The 18,068-nt window shown below is 41.7% G+C and overlaps 1 long non-coding RNA gene and 1 other non-coding gene across 2 annotated transcripts in view; one reads left to right on the plus strand and one right to left on the minus strand.

Annotated features, from left to right (window-relative positions):
- Positions 1-18,068, plus strand: part of LOC144338565 (uncharacterized) — a 371,807-nt gene that overhangs the window by 19,667 nt on the left and 334,072 nt on the right. The gene's annotated exons all lie outside the window — the stretch shown is intronic.
- Positions 10,328-10,395, minus strand: LOC114675243 (small nucleolar RNA SNORD77). Its single transcript, XR_003726330.1, has one exon. It is a non-coding gene; the product is annotated as a small nucleolar RNA SNORD77 (small nucleolar RNA).

Here is an 18,068-nt window from a genome sequence, read left to right on the forward strand (position 1 = left end):
GCTAACCTAAATGAATAGTCTAGAACAGCAACTTGAGGTCTAATGAACATTAGACACTCCTACTGACAATGAGAAAAGAAACCTGTTGTCTAGACTGAAAAACACATGCTGAAATGCAGGTTCTTCACAGAGTTCAAGGCTTCAGGATTTCAGTGAAAAATAAACTTTTATATGAAAAATAAAGTTGGAAAGAAAAAATAGAAGTCCTGAATTTACATTAAAATCATGCTAAAAACAAAAACAAAAACAAAAACATTAGATTATAGGAATAGACTTTTGGAGTGGAATTTGAATGATCAAGATATTATATTACTTAAAACCAAGTAAACAGAAATTCCCCATAGTGCTCAAAGTGGTGTAGTGGAGACTACTCCATGAAGATACCCCTTTCAGATGTTAACGTTGGCACTCACAAATACCTATGCTGAAGCTCCGATCTTGTCTCAGAAAAGCACGAAGGAACATGGTAGAGCTGCTTAACGTTTGCCAATGAGACTAAATTACCATTAAACTGTTCCAAATGGCCCCTATTTGTAGGGTGGACATATGACTTATCATCCAAACCGGGAGACTTTAGAGAGTAAAAAGAGGTGTCCTTAACAAATAAGCCAGGGCAATAGTCATAAATTGACACTGTCCCTGGGAAATTGGGATGTATGATCAACTCTGTCTCTACAGAACTTCTCACTGCTTGGAAGTGAAATAAAACAAAACAGGCAAACAAACAAATAAACAAACGCAAAATAATAGGAATGATTATTAAAATGGTAATGGGCCAGGTGCCATGGCTCACACCTGTAATGCCAGCACTTTGGGAGACCAAGTTGGGAAGATCACTTGAGTCCAGGAGTTTGAGATCAGGCTGAGCAACATAGGGAGACCCTGTCTGTAAAAAAAAAAATTAAAAATTAGCTGGGCATGATGGTGCATGCCTGTAGTCCTAGCTAGTCAGGAGGCTGAGGTGGGAGGATTGCTTGAGCCTGGGAGGTCAAGGCTGCAAGTGAGCTGCAATGGCACCACTGCAATCCTGGTGTCCAGGTGACAGAGCAAGACTCTGTCTCAAAACAAACAAACTTGTAATGAAATCTGGTTCCAAATGGAACCCAAAGAAGTTCAGGGATTTTAACTACCAAAACTCATCACTCTCGTGGCTACCACTTAGCCACAAAAGTGTTGTGTAAAAGAGGTGTAAGATAAGGCGTAAGACATTTGGATACTTTCTTTGTTTAAATGAAAGATCCTGGTTACCATTTAATTTAAGAATGGATGGGAAGGAGCCTCCTGATGACTGACAGTGGCCACTTTCCAGCAGCAGTTGCAGGTGAAGGGAGAAGAGTTGGCAGCTGCTGGGAGGAAAGAGGAACAACTAGTATCAGGAATTCAGTACCAATGTAAGGGAAAACTTTCTATTAAAAATATATAATATTTTGTAATATACAGGAGTTGGCTGTATTTTATTGGTTGACTGTCTCTTGTCTTTTTTTAAGTCTGGTTTTTTTTTTTTTTTTTTCACTCTTCTGATGAGTCAAAAAAGCCATGGCTTCTATCTTGAATTCACAAGGCTTTCTAGAGGCCAGAAGAGACAGGGGCAGAAATGAAAGCTCTTCATCAGTCTTCTGGGCCATTGCAACACGATGTTAAAAAATACATACATACAAACAAAACAGCCTCTCATTTGTTCTGATTCATTCCTGAACCAACAGGACAGTGGGATAGACATTTTGGTGGGTGGGGGTGAGGAGCCCTCCCAGAATGTCTCACAGAAATTGGGGCGATACCCACTCTGCTTACTTCTAAAGATAATCCTACTGTAGTGGTTAACCTAATGTATGAACTTGACTGGGCCATGGGGTGCCCTGACATTTGGTCAAACATTATTCTGGGTGTGTCTGTGCTTTTGGAGGAGGGTGGCTTTGGATGAGATTAAAATTGGTAGACTGAGTAAAGCACATTACCCTCCCTAATGTGGGTGGCCCTCATCCAATCAATTGAAGACTTAAATAGAACAAAAAGACTAAGAGGGAACTTCACCTGACTGCTTGAGCTGGTACGTTGGTCTTTTTCTGCTTGCTGACTAGAACTATACCATCAGCACTTCTGGGTCTCCGGCTTGCCCACTGCATATCATGGGACTTCTTAGCCTCCATAATTGCATAAGTCAATTCCTTATAGTGAATCTCTATCTATCTATCTATCTATCTATCTATCTATCTATCTATCTGTCTGTCTGTCTATCTGTCTGTCTGTCTATCTATCATCTATCTAATCTATATCTATCCATCCATCTGTCTATCTCTCTATATTTATATCTATATCTATCTCTTATTGGTTCTGTTTCTCTGTAGAACCCTGACAAATAGACCTACCTTAGGGCTATCTGAGTCCAAAATTTCCTTAAGCTACAGCAAATAATAGGTCTGTGATCCACTTAAAGTTAAAAAAAAATAAAGTCTCACACTATATATCCCATGGAGAATGATCAGAAGGGGCATTGGCCTGTCCTGGCACTAACCACAGCTGTAAACATAAAGCAGGCTGGGCCAAAATCAATGGGTCCCCTGACTTTCAAATCACTGCTCTGTGTTGTAGAAGGCTCCTGGTACTCGTGTATCCCCCAAAGTTCTATCACCTGTCTAACACTCTTCATATTTGGAGTCTAAACCTTAGGAACAAATCCAGGACTGAGGACAAAGTTTGAATTCTGGGGCTACCTGCTTGGGAGAGGCCACAGGAGTAATCAAGGGATCAAGCACTTCAACCAAGCACTTCACAGAAAAAGCAGCAAACCATGAGATGAAGAAGGAGTATGGTTGAAAGCTAACTTGGTCAATAGATCAGGGATCCAAATGGAAAGTGAGAAATGGAGATAAGACAACATCCTCAAATAATGCACGCCTGCCTCTGTAATCTTTGGGCCCAATTATTCATGTTTCTATTGGGCCCAGGCAGGTCCTCAAAGTACTTGTGCCTTGCTGAATACCTCAAGGCATTAGACATTAGTTCTCGAATCTACTTTATGGGCATTCTATCTTCACGATTTTGTCTCATTTCTGCCTTCAGATGCATCACAAGATTTTATAGCAGTTGGACAAATCTTCCCCATTTCCAGACAATTATGGTCCATAATTTTCAGCCATTTATTTTAAAGATATAAGCATTTTTTCCATCCTCACTCCTGTTCATGGCTGAGGTTAAAAAGGCAACCGTAAACTTTGTCTGATACATTTTCCATTCATTCTCCTCCTTTCCTTCAATATGCCAATCAGGCTGTCAGCTTGCTTTCTCTGCAGATTCATAACACTTCACCTTCAGTCTCATTAACTGATTTTCCTTTTGTTTCACATGAAGAAAACTCATCTCAACACTTAAAACCCTGGGAGTTACAATTTAGAACTTCTTCGGCTGACTTGGATTTTTAGCTCCCACTGATTGTTCTTTATTTTCTACCTTTCAGATAAAAAAAAAAAATTCTTTTCCTTTTAACCACCTTTTGCTGACCTCATCTTTAAATATGGAGTAAGATTTATGCTCATATTGTAGCTTTTATGTGGGTCAACTTTTATAAATTTCAAAATATTCACTCATTTGGACTCTTTGGATTTTGTGAAAATTAGGATGAAACCTGGGTTACAGTTTGCTTAGTAGTGCCCCTCCCCATGAGGGTAATAATTGCCCTAAAATATTTTATGCGCAATCGAGAATGTAATCTGTACTATTGAACCCAGGTTGCCCTAAAGTAGAATCGTCAGCCAGATATGGTGGCTCATGCCTGTAATCCCCACACTTTAGGAAGCCAGGGTGGGAGGATCACTTGAGCCCAGGAGTTTGAGACTAGCCTGGGCAACACAGCAAGACCTCATCTCTACAAAAAAAAAATTTAATTATCTGGACATGGTGGTGCGAGCCTGAAGTCCTAGCTACTCATGAGGCTGAGGCAGGAGGATCCCTTGAGCCCAGGAGTTTGAGTTTGCAGTGGGCCATGATCACACCACTGCACTCCAGCCTGGATGACAGAGAGAGACCCTATCTCAAAAATAAATAAATAAAACTAAAAATAAAATCGAATTGTCCTTAAAAGTAAGCAGAGTGGGCTGGGCGCAGTGGCTCATGCCTGTAATCCCAGCACTTTGCGGGGGCCAAAGCAGGTGGATCACCTGAGTCAGGAGTTTGAGACCAGCCTGGCCAACGTGGCAAAACTCCTTCTCCACTAAAAAATACAAAAATTAGCCGAGCATGGTGGCACGTGCCTGTAATCCCAGCTACTAGGGGTGCTGAAATAGAAGGATCACTTGAACCTGGGAGGTGGAGGTTGCAGTGAGCCGAGATCGCACCACTGCACCACAGCCTGGGCAACAGAGTGAGACTCTGTCTCAAAAAGAAAAAAAAAAAAAAAGTAAGCAGAGTGGGTACAAATCAGAGAGCATTTGCAAATGAAGATGACCTTTGCTGGTGCTACTTGATGAATGCATTTGAAGTTAATGTAAGCTCCTTGATAGCTGAAAAATTATGTTTCTTTTTTTTTTCTTTTCTTTTCTTTTTTGTTCTTTTTGAGACAGAGCCTTGCTCTATCACCCAGGCTGGAGTGCAGTGGTATGATCTTGGCTCACTGCCACTTCCGCCGGGTTCAAGCGACTCTACTGCCGCAGCCTCCTGAGTAGCGGGGACTACAGGTGCCCGACACCACATCCAGCTAATTTTTTGTGTTTTTAGTAGAGAGGGGGTTTTGCTTTGTTGGCCAGGCTGGTCTCGAACTCCTGGCCTCAAGTGATCCGCCAGCCTTGGCCTCCTAAAGTGCTGGGATTACAAGTGTGAGCCACTGCACCTGGTGGAAAAATTATGTTTCTAGAGCCTAAAACTTTATATTGTGGTTAAGGATGCAGTTTTAGAGTCAGGCTGTCTTGTTTGGAATCCTAGCTCCACCATTAACTTACTGTGTGATCTTGAGCCAGTTACTTACTTCTTAGGGCCTCCATTTCTTATCTGTAAGGCATGGGAAAATACAGTGAATACCTCTTAAAGTTGTCAAATACAACTTTATGTCAAATACTTAGCACATTGCCAGGAAGACGGTACTCTCATAGGCAGCTGACCGAGTTTGTATTCTCCCAGAAGCAGGTCCTGGGACAAGAGTTTGAGTGCAAGTCATTTGTTTATCTGGGAGATGATCTCAGGAAACACTAAAAAAGGAGTGTGGAAGTGAGACAGGGGAGGGAAGGCAGCCAATAAAGGGTGCAATATCAAGTAGGTCATCACTGTGGGCAACTGGTTCTCAGTCCCACTAGGGATCTTTGGGAAATTATAAAGTATCCATATGAGAGCTATGCCCAGACCCCCTGCCAAGCGCTAAGGAAGCTGGATGTTGATAGAGCAATTCCTAATGATTATATCAGGAGTACTGCTTGGGACAAAGGAGATATTGACTCTGCCTTTGTAGACCTTACATTTTAATGGGAGCAGAATAGAACATCTTGGAGTCTGACTGCATTTAACAAAACTATCTGGGTCCTACCAGTGAGGTTGCGGTCAATCAGGGGGTAGCTATGCTCTCAGAAGAGCCAAGTTTGGATCCAGATTATCAACAGCGTATGTTAAATCCACTTCATTTTATTCAAAGGTATGTTAAAACCCTGCATTTTATTCAAAGTTCAGCTCAAATATTACCCCCTCTAGAAAGCTATCTTCCCCAAATACCCCTTCTCCTTTGCACGTTGTTATGCCACCCTGTGAATCTCCTTTGTGGCACTTACTTTAATATCTTGATAAAATGACATGATCAGTTGTGTCATTAGCCATTTGATGGCTACTCTCCTAAGAAATCTGTGACCTTCACCACCTTATCCAAGGACTTTGCATAGAGCAGGCCAGAGTTGGTGCTCACTAATAATTTGTTGAATAAAAGAGCAAGTATTGCTGTGTGAAGTGTATAAATTATTGCATAGGCCAGTGAATAGTAGCCAAAGAAATGCAAAAACAGCCCCTCCTGGATGATTTTTCCACTGATTCTTTCAGCAGTGTTTCTCTGCTTCTCTCTCTGTGCTTGGAATAGTCCCAGCCCCCTCTGTTGCTGGGCAGAGCAAAGTGCCTTTCTCAGCAACATCCTGAGTGACCAGCTGCTCAGGAAGTGCCCTTGATTGGTGAATATAATGCTGTGAAGCTTTTGCAATCAACGATTCAAATTTGAGGCAATGGCTGAGGCCTAACTGTTCTCTCAGGGGTCTTCTGCAGGTCACTGCATCAGATACTTGCCCCAAGTGAGCCCTCCTACTTCCACTACAATTTCTTTTTTCCCCAGACAGGATCTCACTCTGTTGCCCAGGCTGGAGTACAGTGCGGGGATCATGGCTCACTGCAACCTTGACCTCCCTGGGCTCAGTGATCCTCCCATCTCAGCCTCCTGAGTAGCTGGGACTACAAGCGTGCCCCCACCAGGCCTGGCTAATTTTTGCATATTTTTGTAGAGGCAGGGTTTCACCATGCTGCCCAGGCTCATCCTGAACTCCTGAGCTTAAGGAATCCACCCACCTCGGCCTCCCAAAGTGCCAGGATTATAGGCATGAGCCACCATGCCTGGCCTATTTCCACCAGTCTTTTCAGGAGCAGGCTTTAAGTGTGGCGCTTTTCTCTCCCTTAAGAGTGTTTAGTCCCAGGTATCTAAGGGCCTTGGTCATAACCCCAAACCATCTTCCCTCTCCTGCGGGGTGGAAGGGCACTTGTGTAAGCATTCTAGGGACACCTTGGGTCATCCCATGATCGTTATTTGTACAAATTAAACTCTGACACTAACCCTGGGAAAACACTTGTTTCCTCAAAATTGTGAGAGGCAATGGAATTGCATGCTTTTGCTACAGTTAGTCCTTGCTTTGCACAGTTTAGATGTACAGTAGCCCCCACTTAGCTGAGGGTGATACCTTCCAGGACTCCCAGTGGATGCCTGAAACTGCAGGTAGTACCGAACTCTCCATCTACTAATTTTTTTCCATCTCATAACTAAGACGATTACTAGTGACTAACAGATGATGGGTCAAAGTCAGCGTGGACCTGCTGAACAAAGGGATGATTCACCTCCGGGTGGGATGGAGTAGGATGGCTACACATTTAAAACTTGATTCGCAATTTAAAACTTGTTTATTTCTGTAAGTTTCCATTTAATATTTTCAGACTGCAGTTGACTGCAGTTGATTGCAGTTAATTGAAACCATGGAAAGTGAAACCATGGATAAGGGGAAACTACTGTACTGGAAGTTAAATTTGCATCAAACATAAATGGAGTTATAGAAGAAAAAGCTGACTGTGGGAATGTTGACCCTGCCTCCATTCTCAAGAGATTCTTATGCAGCCAGAGGAACTTAGTGAAGGGGAACTTATGAAACTCACAAATGAGGAAAATGGTGGTGCTGAAAAGATGTCTACAAGAGAGTGATGCCAGCAAAAACTTCACATTAAAGGAACTCCCGGAGATACTGCAAAGAACAAAATGTTGGAAGCTGATTCAGACTTAGAAAGGAGTATGACAATTTGCGAAGGAATAGAAAAGGTGCTTGCTCCACTTGTAAGTTATACTATGTTGTAAGTTATACTATGAAAAGAAGGAGGCAAGCACTGCTCAAACTACTTTTTTTTTTTTTTTTTTTAGACAGAGTCTCGCTCTGCCACCCAGGCGGGAGTGCAGTGGCGCAATCTCGGCTCACTGCAACCTCTGCCTCCCAGGTTCAAGGGATTCTCCTGCCTCAGCCTCCTGAGTAGTTGGGATTACAGGCGCGTGCCACCATGCCTGGCTGATTTTTGCATTTTTAGTAGAAATGGGGTTTCACCGTGTTGGCCAGGCTGGTCTAGAACTCCTGGCCTCAAGTGACCTGCCCACCTCAGCCACTCAAAGTGTTGGGATTACAGGCGCGAGCCACCGCCTCGGCCTACTTTTGATAACTTTTTACAAAGAAATGAAACACTCTAATTCTCAGTGTGTCTAATGTTTTAAATTGCAATGCACTAAATAAACATTAATTATACTATTTCTGTTTTCCTATACACTTCTAAGTGACAGGAAGATAAATTTTGATGTTTTTAACAATAATTTGTCAAGGTCACAGAACAATTATAATTATTCCTACTGGTTATTAAGATTGCTGTGCACAGTTTGCAATACAAGAGCTGCCTGTCGTTTGTTACGATGAAATACATACAGACGTTTTGACAAGTCCAGTGGTATTATGACAGTATTAACAAACTAAAAATTGTATAAAGTCAAATATTCATATTCTGAGAGCAGGACAGAATATTTAAATTTGAGACTCTCCTGGAAAGATAAAGTTACTCAAATATAATAGCATAATATCAGGTATCTAGAGCAAGAGATTTTAGCACTGTTGCATTGTCTCAATTTTTAATGCTACCAAATCTGGCTATCTCCCCTCTGTTCTATTCAGTGTATGTGTGTGGTTTTTATTGTTGTTGTTGTTGTTGTTTGTTTGTTTGTTTTGAAACAGGGTCTTCCTGGGTCACCCAGGCTGGAGTGCTGTGGTGCAAACACAGCTCACTGCAGCCTCAACCTCCTGGGCTCAAGTGATTCTCTTGCCTCAGCCTCCCAAGTAGCTGGGACCACAGGCACGCCACCACACCTGGCTAATTTTTGTATTTTTTGTATAGATGGAGTCTCGCCATGTGTCCCAGGCTGATCTCAAACTCCTGGGCTCGAGCAATCCTTATAGTCATGAGCCACCATGCCCGACCGGTGTGTTCTAAATATTAGTAAGAAAGCTTAAATTCCATCCTCTGATCTATTGCTGAATAAGAGAGAGTTTTGGACACATCTCATTATCTTCATATACCTCAAACCTTTCAACTGTGTGATTAAACATATTCATAGGTATGTTACAAAGATTGACAATAACATAATTTTAGATAATTCTGGACAGTATGTGATGCTGATAAACTGCATGTATTAAAATACATTTTTATGGGGGATTCTTGCAGATCTTATTATCAGGAGCATCCTCCCTATTGCAATAGTTTCCTCCACCTTGCAATAATACTTTCTTACGTGCACTTATTACCTAATGATCCTTATGTATACATACACATTGGAAGCTGAAATCCCAAGCTCTAACCTAAATTGGCCAATGCCTGCCAAACGTAGGAACCTCTCATTAATATGAGATGAGTCTGGTCTACAAAGTTATTAGGATTTCTCTTCCTCTCGTATCCAGCATTTTCAGCATCACCCACAGGGCAATCTGTGATCTCACAGCCATAGCTTGGGCTTGTCTCTTTCATCTTGATCTGGAACCCAAGGAAGGGGGGCCAAAGGACTCCCCCTGCGACCTCCCAAAAGACATGTGAGTTTGCCTCAGGAAACACTCTTGGTTCCTGTTTTGTGGATAGGCATTGCTCAATATATATTTGTGGACCTGGCCAAAGTATATTATTTGATTGTTTGTGGGGACAGAGTTGTAGGGCCCTGAGCAAAGTGGGGACAAAAAAGCCCAGAGCCGTGACCCTTAGCTACTGGACATGAAGAGATTACATAAGTTGGATTGTTAAATGGGCTTCTAGATTGCTAAAAGTAACAACAACAACTTTATTTCTTCTGGGCTATTGTAGACCAACAGTCATTAGAAAGCCAATCAACCTACCCAGATGGCTGGTTGTGAACAGCGATGTGGAGGGCACAGCAGGAGTTGGGAAACAAATGAGAAGACGGTTCCAGAAATGGACATGTTGGTGTACCCTGTGGGGCATTTCACACAGTATCAACCCTTTCATCCCCCTCAACTATTTTTATGTTTATATTGTAAATTTGTAAATAGAGAAAGGTGCACCAGATAAGATGCACCCCAATAGTACCTCTAAATACAACAACTGTTCCATTTGTGTTCTCTAAATATAATCATTGCTCCCATTTTGCTGTAGATGCTTCCAGCCTTTTTAACTTGTAAGGAGTATTTATTTATTTTAAAAATTGTGGTAAGGCTGGGCGCGGTGGCTCACGCCTGTAATCCCAGCACTTTGGGAGGCTGAGGCAGGCAGATCACCTGAGGTTGGGAGTTCGGGACCAGCCTGACCAACATGGAGAAACCCCATCTCTAATAAAAATACAAAATTAGCCAAGCATGGTGGCACATGCCTGTGATCCCGGCTACTCAGGAGGCTGAAGCAGGAGAATCGCTTGAACCCGGGAAGCAGAGGTTGCAGTGAGCTGAGACTGCACCATTGCACGCCAGCCTGGGCAACAAGAGTGAAACTCTGTCTCAAAAAACAAACAAACAAAAAAATTGTGGTAAAATACAGATAACATAACATTTACCTTCTTAATCATTAAAAAAATTGTCCCAGATATATCAGACAAATATTAAATCTCTTGATGATTCAATCTGTTGAACTATGCAACTACCATAGTACCCTTTTAACCGTGTTTAAGTGTACAGTTCAATCGTGTTTAGTGTGTTCACATGGTTGTGCAATGAATTCCCAGAACTCTTTTCATTTACCCAAACTGAAACTTGATATGCATTAAACAAGAATTTCTCATTCCCTCCCATCTCCAGCCCTCAGCAACCACCTTCCCAAACTATTTTTTTCTCAACTGTAAAATAGGGACACTATGCCAAAAGGATTGTTATGAGACTTAAATGAGTTAAGTGTCATGGACTAAATGTTTATGTCCCCCCAAAATTCAGATGTTGAAATCGTAACCTCCATTGTGATGGTATGAGGAGATGAGCCTTTGGGAGGGGATTAGGTCCTGAGGATGAAGCCCTCATGAAACGGATTAGTGCCCTTATAAAAGAGTCCCTAAAGAGCTCTCTAATTCTCTTTCTGCCATGTGAAGCTACAAGGGGAAATCAGTAGTCTGCAACCAGGAAGAGGACCCTCCCCAGAACCCATGCCTGATCTATTTCTAACCTCCAGCACTGTGAGAGTAAATTTCTGTTGTTTATAAGCTACCCAGTCTATGGCACTTTGTTATACACCCCAAACTAAGACAATAATGTATGCAAATTGCTTGCTATAGTGCTTCATACACAATTAAGTGCTCAGCAAATGTTAGATATTATTATTTATGATTCTGTCTTAATGATTTTTTTGAAAACATCATGAATTAACATGGGTGAAATTGGGTATATAAACACAAATAAAGGCTATAATTAGAGAAAGATGAGTACGAAGGAAGCGAGCAACAAGAGACCGTATGTGGAAGAGGAAAGAGGAGGATGAGTATTCTTATGGTCTTATCATGGAGACAAGGAGTTAAGATGCAGGTCCTGGCCTACCTTGGCTTGATTGGTGGCTGTATATGGGCCTTAATTTCCACTTGCTTATTTCCTGTGGGCAGGGACTTAAGAGACCTGGGCAATTTTCCATTTGTCTGATGCAGAAGTGGTACATAGCAGTGGGTTTTTGTTTAGCTTAATGTAAAGCATGTTATTTAAAAAGTAAATTAGTCTTCAACCGTTATTAATTGGGACTTTCACATAAAAATCTGTATTTCAGGCTTCATTCACTTGGAAGATCTGCTAAAAAGTGGTCCTCATTTAATTGAGGCAACAATTGGCTGGACTGTGTAGATGATTTCATCTCAGCCCATATCACTCAATTATGTTGCCTGCTTAGCCTCTGAGGAAGGTGGTCTGTAAGGTTAATCAGGCAACTTATTTTTTTCATATGATCAAACTCATATTCCCAATATATGATCATGACCACTGTCATGACACATACTGACAATTCTACCTTTTCTAGGAAACTTGATATCCTGGCTACAAATGTGTCTATAGATTATGTTCTCCCAAGTTAGTACCTTCAAGAACTGTGAAAGGTCTAAGATTTTTTTTTAACTTTTATTTTAAGTTCATGGGTTTATGTGCAGGATATCCAGGTTTGTTACACAGGTAAACTTGTGTCATGGGAGTTGTTGTACAGTTATTTCATCACCCAGCTATTGAGCCTAGTCTCTACTGGTAATTTTTCCTAATCTCCTTCCTCCTCCCAACCTCCACCCTCCTATAAGCCCCCGTGTGTGTCATTCCCCTCTATGTATCCATGTGTTCTCATCATTTAGCTCCCACTTATAAGTGGAAGTATTTGGAATTTAGTTTTCTGTTCCTGCATTAATTTGCTAAGGATACTGGCCTCTGGCTCCATCCATGTCCCTGCAAAGGACATGATTTCGTTCTTTTTTATGACTGCATAGTATTCCATGGTGTATATGTACCACATTTTCTTTATCCAGTCCATAAGATTTTACTCGGAAACAAACAAGTTAGCTTAGCACAGTTTTATAGATGCTAGTGAAGACATGAGACTCTGGGGTTAGAGACATAGGATAAGGACAGTTCATTCCTCACAGCAATAGCAGTAGCCAGAGCATCAGTATTTGTGCTGCTTCCCTAAGCCTAATTCTTACAGGGCAACACAAAGAGGATCAGATGACACCTGCACATGTGTGGGTTGCATTATAGGAGTGGGACCCCAAGCTTAGGGAGCTCATATCTTTTATAATGGTCAGTAAGCATACTTGACCTTTGCTCTAGAGCAAGCTTTTCCAGCACACGGCCCATGGACTGCATGCAGCCTGAGACAGCTTTGAATGTGGCCCAACACAAGTTCATAAACTTTCTTAAAACTTGAGGGCTTTTTGTGATTTTTTTTTTCTTTTGCTCATCAGCTGTGGTTAGTGTTAGTGTGTTTTCCGTGTGGCCCAAGACATTTCTGCTTTTTCCAATGTGGCCCAGGAAAGTCAAAAGATTGGACACCCCTGCTCTAGAGGGAGATATTATCTTTGCTATAATGGGACAATCAAAAAACCTGCCCTTTGCTCTGAAGGGAGACATTGTTTCTATCTTCTAAGGCTGTTTGCTATATAAATATTCTGGAAAAGTTAGTCTGGAACAAAAGCAGTCAGTGCCTCTGCTTGTAAGATGTGCGGAAACACCAAAGACCTGTGGAGAATTGTCTCCCAACATGCACCCAACACCATTTGTCCTGTCAACTTTGCCTTCACTTTAGAACAAGTTTGCACTTACTAAAAAGGGAAACCCTGATTCTTTACTCTCACACTTCACTCTGATACTGATGTGTGAAAGGTTTTTCAACACCAACCAGTTCTTCAACTCTCTGCATACCAACTGGGTATCCTACAATTAAATTCTGACATTAACCACCTGGAGTTAGTGCAGACACCATAGTTGAAGGCTCAGTCCCACAAAACTGCCCCCACTTCAGATGCCAATCATGAGAAATGGGTCCCCAGATGGCCCATACTTCTACCCAACTTGACTACATATTGAAGGTTCCCACAGGTTCAATAATTTGCTATAGGCTGGGCGCGGTGGCTCATGCCTGTAATCCCAGCACTTTGGGAGGCCGAGGTGGGCGGATCACTTGAAGTCAGGAGTTCAAGACCAGCCTGGCCAACATGGTGAGACCCCGTCTCTACTAAAAAATAAGAAAAAATTAGCCAGGAGTGGTGGAATGCACCTGTAGTCCCAGTTACTCAAGAGGATGAGGCAGGAGAATCGCTTGAACCTGGGAGGTTGCAGTGAGCAGAGATCATGCCACTGCACTCCAGATTGGGTGACAGAGTGAGACTCCAAATCAAATAATAATAATAATAATTTGCTATGACAGAGTAAGACTCCATCTCAAATAATAACAATAATAATTTGCTATGACAGCTCACCGAACTCAAGGAACCACTTACATTTACCAGTTTATTATAAAGGATATAATAAAGGATACAGAGGAACAGCCAGTCGAAGGGGTACATAGGGTGAGATCTGGAAGAAACTGAGTACAGGAGCTTCTGTCCCAGTGGGAGTTGGGGTATGCCACTTTCCCAGCATGTGGATATGTTCACCAATCCAGGAGCTCTCTGAGCCATATACCTTAGGCATTTTAATGGTGGCTTCATCATGTAGACATGATTGATTATTAACTCAATCTCCAGGCCCTCTGCACTCCCCAGAGGATGGGGGTAAGGCTGAAGGTTCCAAGCATCTAATCATGGCTTGGTTTTTTCTGGCAACCAACTCCCAACCAGGAACTCACCAAGAGTCACCTCATGAGATCAAAAGATACTCCTATCACCCAGGAAATTCCAAGGGATTTAGGACCTTTGTGTCAGGAACCAGGATCAAAGACCAAATATTGGAACAAAGGATGCACCTAGCACCCCATGGCTCAGGAAATTACAAGGGTTTTAGAAGCTCTGTGCCAGAACCAGGGGCAGAGACTTTACTTATTTATTTATTTATTTATTTATTTATTTATTATTTATTTATTTATTTATTTGAGACGAGGTCTTCCTCTGGAGTACAGTGGCATGATCTTGGCTCACTGCAACCTCCTCCCCCCAGGCTCAGGCAATCCTCCCACCACAGCCTCCCCAGTAGCTAAGACCACAGGGATGTGCCACCGCACCCATCTAATTTTTGTGCTTTTAGTAGAGATGGGATTTCATCATGTTGCCCAGATGGGTCTGGAACTTCTGAGCTCAAGTGATCCGCCCCCCTCAGCCTCCCAAAGTGCTGAGATTACAGGCGTGAGCCACCATGCCCAGCCTATTTATTTATTTTTGTGTCACACTAACCTAAAGGTAGCAAACAGGGAACATTATGGATGAAGTATACTGGGTATTCATTTGCTTATTAAGCAAATATTTATTACACACTCAAAATGATAAGAGATGTGCTGGGCCCCAGAAATACAAACTACAAAACAACCCACTCTTTCCCTTCAAGGTGCTCATAATCTAGTTTGTAAGTCAGGCAAGTAAATTGGCAATTACAGCACAGTGTAACAAATGCTACCTGTGGGCGAAGGAAGTCCTGGGGTGAAGGGAAAGAGAGAAGGATGGTTTCCAGGAGGAGGGCTCATTTCACCAAAACCATGAAAAAGAGGAGTAGGAGTAAGGGGGAATGAGAAGTGGGGAGAATTAGCCCAGGATGTCAGGCAAGAGAGGAGAAAGAGGTAGGTTATGAATTGGCGGACTATGATGAGAAATTTGGATTTACAGGAGAACAATGTGGGAATAACCCCGGAGGCAGAGAGACCAGTCAAGAGGCTTTTGCAAGAGTCTAGACATGAGATGGTGCTGGGTTGAAATAAGAAAGTGGCAACAGAAATGGAGGGAAGAGGACACAGCTGAGTGATCTTGAAGAGGTATAGAATTGATCAGACTTGATAATGAACTGGATGAGGCAATAAGGGGAGAAAAAGAATCTTTGTGCCCAGCTTTTGTCTTGGGAAACTGGGTGGTTGGTGATGGCATTAACTGAGTTAGAGAAGACAGGAAGAGGAGGACCAGGTTTTGGCTGAATATAACCAGTAGGTAAATAGACATATAAGAATCTTATGCCATATAAATTCAAGATATTATTTTTTAATTGTCAGTATTACATTAATGCACTTTATACTTTAAAAATTAATTCAACATATTAGATTATATGCAAATCAATAACTATCAAGTACTATATATAGGAAGCACGACTTGTACATAACTGACAGAGAAAAGTACAGCTAAAACATGCTGTGTGGGCATCCATTAAGTAGGCAACTCACAGACCTGAATGCAAACTCAGAGTACTTAACAGTGTGCTCTCTTCATACTCAAGTAAATCTTTTAAGGAAAGGAAATAGCACTTCATTTTAAGTCAGGGTGCCATTTCCACTGTAATTGCAGCTGACATATTGCTAATGCACCAAGACAATTTGTGATTTAAAAAAAAAACCCCAGAAGTTCACTATATTACAGTTCATAATCACTAGGGCTTTCTTTGTGCAGTTCTAACTTTTAAAAAGCTTACATTTACCATCCAAATGCCATGATAAAATAGCTAATCTTGCCTGTGACGTTGTCATAACCAGAACAAGATAAAATTCCAAGTTGTTAATGAACTGAGTGAATTTTAATTTGGGGACTTTGTAAGAAAGAAACATTCCCCATTAAATACTGTATATTTATTTATTGAGCTAAAAAAAAAAACGAAGTGCTTCCCACCAAATCCTATAGTATATATTTGTCACAATCAGTGAAAACAGAAATGAGTACAACCAGGCATAATTGGAAACCAATTGTCCTTTCATCCATCACTAATGTTTCCAATCTGTTAAAGTCACGTTTGCCTTTTTCCAGGCTATACTGTGGTTCATATTTCCCACAGACTCATCATGAAAGCATTGACAATAGTAAGCTTCCACCCAACACTATTCAGTCCTACCTTAATTACAGCACCAAATGAATAGTGAGGAAAGGAACATTGTATTATCTCACCGGTACAACAAGACAGATCATTTCAATCAGATCAAATGCAAGTTGTAGTTCAGACAATCACTGTCTTAGATTTTTTATTTGTATGATTTTTCTTTTTTCTAAATTTCAGCTCTAGTAGGACATATTCACATTATTTCCACTTTTTAAAAGCCACCACTATAGGAACATTTTGGAATGCTAAATATTTGCCTCCAAGTTGACATTAAAGATGGTAAGTTTTCTCCTCCTGAAGAATATATTACAAACAATTGTTTACCTATAAGCCATATTTCTTCAAATGCTTTCCAATCCATTTTCCCTGAGAACATAAAACCAAAGGTGAACAGCTCTTAGTAAATCATCTCATGATCCCTGAAATGCAGTAATGATTGAAGAAAAAGGGAGGGAGATGGTCAATGCTCTTCTGCATGTACTGGGTAATCAAGTATCATTGATTATCTCTTTGATATAATGATTTCCTTTCTTTTGGGTATATACCCAGCAGTGGAATTGCTGGATCATATGGTAGCTCTATTTTTAGTTTGTTGAGGAATGATTGAGACTGGTTTTCACTTCGGAACCAACCAACCATTGCGTTCTTCAACTTTTCTAGTCTCCTCACTGAAGTTGAACAATTTCATGAAGATGAACATTGTAAGATATCTGATCTGTTGTTTCAATCAATGCCAGCAATAATTCTGGGGATCATTCCATACAGAACTTTCCAGGGTCAGGGTAAAGCATCCACATCAAAATCATTATCTCTTTTATGCTTGGAAACATTAGCTCCTGATAGGCCTCTAGATTCCAGAGGCTTAGCTGTGATTACTGTTCTGATCTCATTTGAGAGCATCTTATGTCGGGGTGGTCCAGAATCTTCACGGCTTGAGTTTATCGGTTATAATTATTAGAACAGGTTCCGAGAACATAGTATAAAAACAGAAGAAAATGAGGAACAGCAGAGCAGAATGTAGAGATAATATCATCATGTGTTCTTGAGGCCCAAAGCAGAATCTTTTTTTTTTTTTTTTTTTTTGAGACAGTCTTGTTCTGTCACCCAGGCTGGAGTGCAGTGGCACCATCTTGGCTCACTGCAGCCTTTGCCTCCTGGGTTTGAGCTATTCTCATGCCTTAGTCTCCTGAGCAGCTGCAATTATAGGCGCACAACCACCACACCTGGCTAATTTTTGTATTTTTAGTAGAAACGGGGTTTTACCCTGTAGGCCAGGCTGGTCTCGAACTCCTGACCTCAGGTGATCCACCTGCCTCAGCCTCCCAAAATGCTGAGATTACAGGTGTGAGCCACCGTGCCCGGCCCCAAGACAGAATTCTAAAGTGCACTTCCAAGGGAGAGCAAGTCAAGTCTACTTTAAGGTTGAGAAGAGGGTCATTTGAAACTTGGGGAGAGGGTTCCAGGGGCAGGTTGCCCATGGGGAGGCTTCAACGGGTCCAGGCAGCAGGAGATGGTGGAGACATTCACAGAGTGTGACGGGGAAAGACAAGTGGAAAGGGAAAGAAAAGTGTATGAAACGTATTTGTCTACTTGGGAAATTTCCCCTGCTTCAGTTCATAGCCACTAGACTATTTTGTGGTGTGTCACGGTTCTAGATACGGAGTGATCACTGCTGTGGGCTGTGAGCAGAGCTTTAACAAGCAGTGGGGCTCACTGGTTCCTTATTAGTAGTAGTAGAAATAGTAGAGACAGGATCTCACTATGTTTCCAGGAGTTCAAGACCTCCTGGCCTCAAGCCATCTTCCCACCTCGGCCTGTCAAAGTGCAGGGCTTACAGGCATGAGCCACCATGCCCAGCCTGATTTTCTTTCC

Source organism: Macaca mulatta, chromosome X, assembly GCF_049350105.2.
Source record: "Macaca mulatta isolate MMU2019108-1 chromosome X, T2T-MMU8v2.0, whole genome shotgun sequence".
NCBI classification, from domain to species: domain Eukaryota; kingdom Metazoa; phylum Chordata; class Mammalia; order Primates; family Cercopithecidae; genus Macaca; species Macaca mulatta.